The sequence below is a fragment of the Cynoglossus semilaevis genome, chromosome 15 (assembly GCF_000523025.1).
Source record: "Cynoglossus semilaevis isolate Cse_v1.0 chromosome 15, Cse_v1.0, whole genome shotgun sequence".
NCBI classification, from domain to species: Eukaryota; Metazoa; Chordata; class Actinopteri; order Pleuronectiformes; family Cynoglossidae; genus Cynoglossus; species Cynoglossus semilaevis.
Window position 1 is genome coordinate 4,060,600 of NC_024321.1, and position 6,898 is coordinate 4,067,497.

At 36.2% G+C, this 6,898-nt stretch overlaps 1 protein-coding gene across 2 annotated transcripts in view; it reads left to right on the forward strand.

The window, feature by feature from the left end:
* Nucleotides 1–6,898, forward strand: part of lingo2 (leucine rich repeat and Ig domain containing 2) — a 199,125-nt gene that overhangs the window by 114,836 nt on the left and 77,391 nt on the right. For both annotated transcript variants that reach the window (XM_017039506.2, XM_008326579.3), the window contains one exon: nucleotides 4,820–4,912. The gene's annotated coding sequence lies outside the window, so the exon portion shown is untranslated. The remainder of the gene's footprint in view (nucleotides 1–4,819; nucleotides 4,913–6,898) is intronic.

Here is a 6,898-nt window from a genome sequence, read left to right on the forward strand (position 1 = left end):
TATACTTATATATATGTAAATTTAAATATATATATATATATATATAAATTACTACTGCAAATTATAGAGCTTTTTTGCAATGTTAGCCTGCCCTTAACTTTAGCATTTAGCTTAACACTCCCATTTGAGCCTGGTTTTGCAGCATTTTCTTTCCCTTGAATTTCGCTTATCAAGAGACGCCATTCAAGAAAATGGGAACTAGCTTTAAAAACAGAATGTGATGTAACTTATTAAGGCAAGACCAAAAAATACATTGTGTCATTGAGCTGTTTTTTTTTTTAGTTGTCGTTTTTTTTAGTTGGCTGATAATATGGCTTTGTGTGTGTGTGTGTGTGTGTGTGTGCGTTCTCCTGTACTGCACGACTTGTGCCCACTTTTCCTCATACTCTCATTCCGGGACAAGATGCAAACCTGTTGTGAAGACGCTGGTTGTGTACAATATGCAAAAGACAACAGGAGGGTAATATAGGTATAGATATAATATTCAATTTTATATTAAAACATCTTAATAATTACATTAGTAATAATTATCTGCATGAATCATCAACAAACATATAGAGTGTTCATGCTTACGCTCTGCCTATGACCTACTAAACGACTGAAATAGGCCAATGACANCAGCAGGAACAAATGCATCATCATGATAACAGGAACTATTGGGATTTGTCCACTGAATAACAGTATGACAATGATGACCTGAAGCTACTAAACTATTCAAAGAAGTGTTTTGATAAAACCACGCAAAAAAAGTGAAACTCCTTGTTAGTCTAACATTAGCTTATTAAAAGGGGAACTGAAAAAAAAAAAACTGTTGCTGGAAGCCATTAACCTTTGATTTTCCAGCTTCTTTCTCAGCTATTATTTAGGTCAAATAACAAACCAGCTAAAAATTAGTACTTTTCACAATTACATCTAAAATTAAAAAAACATCAAAACAGGAAGGAAGTCTGATAACATATAAAACAGAGTATAAACATTAACGCTGTGAGCCCAGAAGAATGTTAACATTTTTCTTAAAATGCATAGAAAATCATCAACGATGCGCATGAAAGATATGACGCAGAAAAAACTTGCATATTTTTATTGTCATGCCATTAATCTTAACTCGTAACTTGTCCAGTATTATTAGAATCAAAGACAAACATAATTAACCCTTGATCGCTGAGAGATAACCGCTGTTAGACAGAACCTATTGATTATGGATTTTCCAGGACAACGCTATGGCAACCACGCTTTCAACTCAAAGACCTCAGTGTTGAATTGACTGTGTTGAGGTTTTATTGATTATTAACAGACTCACCTTGTGTCTTGTTAGTTTACAGCAAGACTCAAACATCCGTCTTATTTCCCATCCAATCTGCAACATAACTGATGATCACACGACTTCACGAGACAATGAAATCAATGTAACCACCCATTAATTCAGACTTTGTCGACGTGTTTTTTTTTTTACGACTCTGCCACAGCACTCTCTCTCCCACTGGACTGCAGATTTTATCTGTGGGCTTCAAGTTATATGAAGCAAATCAGATAAACTTCACTGGCCCTCAATGACAAAGTCAACGTTTTAAAGTCATGCTAATGTTGTGTCACTTTTTACAGACCAGGTTTCCCCCATCATCAGAGTTGCAACTTTTTTTAATTAGCATTTTTCTGCTGCCCCAACCTTGGCTTGTGTCTGTACATCCTTTGTAGCAGAAATATACTGTGTCACATTTGTCATCCTGAACTAATGAACTAATTTGGATAACATTGGTTCACTTCTAGAGCGCTATAGAGGTATAAATGTCTCTTCCAGAATGTTGCAAAATGTATTTAAGTGCTGGCCAAAAGGAGACGTAGAGTCATAATTGCCAGTGCAGGACAACTTGTTTGCTTGCTTGCTAACAGCAAACCAATCACCATCCTCCTGTTGGGTTACATTCTGAAGCAAAAGGATGAGTTATGTGAGCAGCACAAAACCCCAACTTATGTAGAAATGTTAGTTCTTATAGACAATCTGCTGGATTTGTGTATCCAGGAAAGCTTGCTTGCTAACTCATCAAAAAAGAATCTGTAAATGTATGTGTCCCTGCTTAATTGGTAAGGTTAACTTGAACATTGTATCATAATTCATAATATGAGCTCTTTATTTATGATCAAATGAAACTTGCAATTGTAAGTTGTGATCAGGAAATTTTTGTTTTGTTTTTTTCATATCCATTGATACAATCATATGTTTTTGACCTATATTGTCATATGTTCAGTCAATATGCTTTTTATTTTTTTTACTGAAAACCATAGAGACTCATTATTGTTGAATCACTGACAACATGAAAACTCACTATGTTCAAAGCATCTGCTGCTAATAATGTTGCGTGTGATGGTGATAAGTATCCAGGCTCTGGAGTGCTGAATACAAATCAGATGAAAATAAAGGAAGTTATGTAAGACCAGACCTGTGGATTAAATGTTTGAAAAAACACTTAAGCTCTAGCTCTAGCTCTAGCTCTGTGAAACAATGTCTATGTAGGAGTGGGAGGATGGATGTAATTTAATGATTTAATGGCCTACATTAACGTCCTGGAGGGAAACACTCACATCTTTAATTTGGTAGCTTTCTTCTGCCCTCACTAGAGCAGACTTCTTAATTGACATCATAATTTGATTAATTGCTTTCTTGTCATTAGGCCCAATGAGTTTTGCTCTGTAAGGAAGTATAAATCGTCCGTGTATTTACAAGCAACCAGACGATCGAGATCCAAAGACACATGGAAGAGATGCCCAGCTGTGCAGAGTAATTGGTTCTCCATTATTAGCTGTGGATTTGTGACATTGAGGAGAGAACGTTTGGATCAGGAGACTGAGTTCATTTGGCATCTAGACTAATTTCATCCAGTGTTGCTCAACGGTAAAATTCAAATTTACCATTTCAAGTTTGTCACAAAATGATTTCAAGTAACCCAGTGGTATTTAGAGCTTGCGGTTCCAAAACCTGACTAAACTACCGAGTGAGAACAAAGACAAAACACAGACTTTGACAGGTTTCAGATGTATATACTATTAAAAAAAAAGACTACAGACAACAAAAAGGCCTTATCGGGGCTGCTGCAGTTAAGAACTAACACTGATGAAGCTCCGTTGTCTACACCAGCATCCAGGTGCTATTGCACTTAATGGCCACATAATTGGGCAGAGACACCATTGTCTTGATTGGTGCGCAATCTTGAATCCAGCTGGCAAACAACATGCAAATGAGTGCTCACCAATTTAGGACTGAACTTACAGCAGACAAGTAAACAGTAACGGTTTCTCTACGATTGATAAAGTGTCTGTGAGAGTTGAGTTAATCACTGAACGCCGTGATAGTCATTAGTTAGTTCACTGTACTTACAGTCAAAAACACTGACGCATTGTTTGTAAGGCGTAATAAATAAACAGTGTTTCAATTGAAAGATTTCGAACAATACATGACCTGAGGACGTTCTTGTTAGCATCCTCTGTCCCTAACTCACTCTCTGTGGAATCCAACCTGTCATCCATTTTGAGTTATGCTGCTCACAGACAAGAGCAGTCTGAGTGTCTAGACAAAGACTTAAACTTCAAATGTCATACTTTTAGATCTGTTAAGTTGCAAAGAAGAACTTCAATGTCAGGAGAATATGTTTTCTGGAAAACTATCTTTGAACATTTCAGACAATTTTTAATCAAATCTACATAATAGCTACTGTTTTAATCATGTTTTGTTATTGTTTCCTGGTGACTTGTTTTTAACTATTTCTTCTACTATCATGACTTATATTCAGTAAATGTAAAACAAAAAATATATATTAATATACTATATTAATCCCATATTTGGGAAATTCTTGTGTTAGCAGCAGGTATGCTGAAATATAAGCATATTAGTAGTTGCATTACTTAATGAATTTGCTCATTTTTAACCATTTTGGCTAACGTTAAGTTAGCCACTCATAATTGGTATTTAATTATGTTGTTGCTCAGTTTTTACGTTGTTATATGAGATGAGAGAATGAACTCACACCCATGGTTTAGGCATCATGGTGACACACCAATGTGAAATAAATGTTCTGTAACCACATGACATTTTGATCAAATATTGTCCTATTGGTGTGATGACACAACTTACACTAATATCATCTCATTCACGGCCAGAATGTCCATGACATTTGGATGATTTGTAATAAAAAGAACAGGATCATAGAAGGGTTATTGGGACTTCAGAGAAACCCCGCCTTTTCAAAGTTCATCAGTATTCCGGGGCCTCTGCGAGATATCTGGGTTCGGAATTAATGAGGGGATCCACCAGATAAATGATCAGAAAACTAGGACGGCCGGTGTCCTTGAACTCTTAATGGCCTATTAATGGTGTCCGTTTAAAAAAAAGGGGGATCTTAATGGCTGTGTCCAGGCTAAGTCCATTTTGTTTTTGAACAGACTTTTTGGTTTTTGTTAGTAATAATAACAGAGATGCACACAAGCTTAGGAATTTCTGTAGAAAATAAATCCTCCCAGCTGTTTAACCCAGAACTCGGCACCAAAGTGTCAATGTGAGCCTTAAAATATATCTTATTAAACATAAATAATATACTATGTTTTTATAATAGGATGTTGTTTGTTGTGCGCAGGCAATGGATTTTCTGGCAGCGTTCTCTTTTAGTTATGAGTCCCTTGTTTCAGCTTCATTTTGTATAATTCATAATTTTATGCTTCTGTAATTGTGTATTTGAATTGGGAAACATATATATTGATTCTCTCTGCTGCTAAAAAAATCACTGCTTTAATTTTCATTTCATTTCTGTTTCTTCTCTCTGCATTCTAGATAAAGACAAAGACAAAAGCCGGAGCAACAGAAACAGTACCAGAGAAGATAAAGTCCAGGCCATGGCTGAGGGGATGATCAGTTCTCAGAGTGGTGAGTAGCACATATTTACTGGTTGGTGTTTTTTGAGTTGTCCTTTCCATAAAGTCCCACTTTTTGTGTCTTGTGTTTGGTTGAGATGATATTATAGGAAGTGACTTCACACCACAAGAACATGTTGCATTTTATTGTCTTTAATATTCACATTATGGCAGACTGTAGTAGGTTTGATTTAAAACAAAAACATCTGCAAACCTTGGGTTTATTTGATGTAATTAAATTGTCTACTTGTTTCATAGGCTAAAGAAAAAAGCCCACATTTCTGGCCAAACGATTGTACCAGTGGCAGTTAACTGTTAGATTTACCCTATAGTCATTCTTAACATTGAAGGAATCATGTCTTTTTTTCAGTGTTAATCTCTTTTTTCTATTGAATGATTTTGGCATTGTTCACATATTCATGATCTTAAATTACAGAATAATTTATTAAATCACAAGACATATATACATGATATATGCCATGGTACAAATATGTCAATATACTGTATTTTCCGGACTATAAGCCGCTACTTTTTTCCCACGCTTTGAACCATGTGGCTTGTACAAAGATGCAGCATTTCTATGAATCTTTCTTCAGCTGCCAGGGGGCGTTATAGCAGGAAGTGCAAAAATGAGACAGACAGAGGGAGTCAGTGCAAAGAAGAACACGCTAGTTTTTATTTCGCACATGCAACACATACACAGAAATTCGTATGATGCGGCGGCTTATACTCTGGTGCAGCTTACATATGTATTTTTATTTATTTAATTTTTTTAAACTTAGTGGATGTGGCTTATATTCAGGTGCGCTCTATAGTCCAGATTTTGTTTTATTTTAGCTGATAAAAATCTAATATATTTTGCCCCTAATGTTTCAGAATTTGTTGTCAAATCTGCAAAGGTCCCATATATAAATCCTGGATAAGATTTATATATGGGATTTCAGGGATGAAAACGTGTTGTTTAGATTATCTCATAGTAGTTTCTGTATAGTTACCCTCACATGTAATTTCCTGTGTGCGTGTGAGTTGTATTCACTCAGTTTCCCACGTATGCGTGACTGTGTGTGTGTATTCATTGGGTCATGGAGGAAGTGCATCTGCAGCTGCACCTCTGTTCAGGGAGGGCTGAGTAAGAGAGCGGCAGAAAGGCAGCGGAGAGGGTGATGAGATGTTGTGTGAAGGAGATGGGAGGCTGCAGACAGATAGTGTCTTTGCCTCGGTATCGCCATTAAATCTTAATCTCACCCGGCTCCTCATGGGAGGCACCAGCCGAGCATGGGATTGGGTTTTGCATCTAAATCAAGATGTCATGTTTCTTCAGAGAGGGCTTTTTACTGAGATAAAGTTCGATGTGTCTATTCCGCACTTCACACACACACCTGGATGCACACTGATCACCCAGCTGCTGCTGTTTGTACCAAAGTCATGTTAAATTCAATTACCACATAAACAGAGTTGCAATATCTCTGAGCAGATAAAAGAGGGGAGGGGGTGTGAACTCCAGAGGAAATGGAGAAAAGTTATTAACCAGTGTGAGGGGAAGTTTCAGCAGGTTGCATCATAGAGAAAAAGAAACATTTTGAAAACTCAAAAGCAGGAAGCAGGCTTTTTTCTACACCGTACCCTGCATAAATCACGCTAATAATAATAATAATAATAATAATAATAATAATAATAATGCTTAATAAGGAAATGTTAAAAGGAAAAGAAAGAAAATGTTGAGAAATAATGTCAACATTATTTCTCAACATTTTCTTTCTTTTCCTTTTACTATTAAAATTGTAGTTCATTAAACAAGAAAAAAGAAAACCTATAACAGTGTAGCGTCACATGGTACATAAGTCAAATACTAACAAAAGTATAATGTACTCTAGGCAGTACACTTGCTGCATAAGGCATTAGAATAAATGAAGCTACAAGATATGAAAATCCAGCAGTGTGGATCATTATAGTGAGCTCTGAGTGTTAATATACATTTTTATGGGGAGATGAGGAGGGG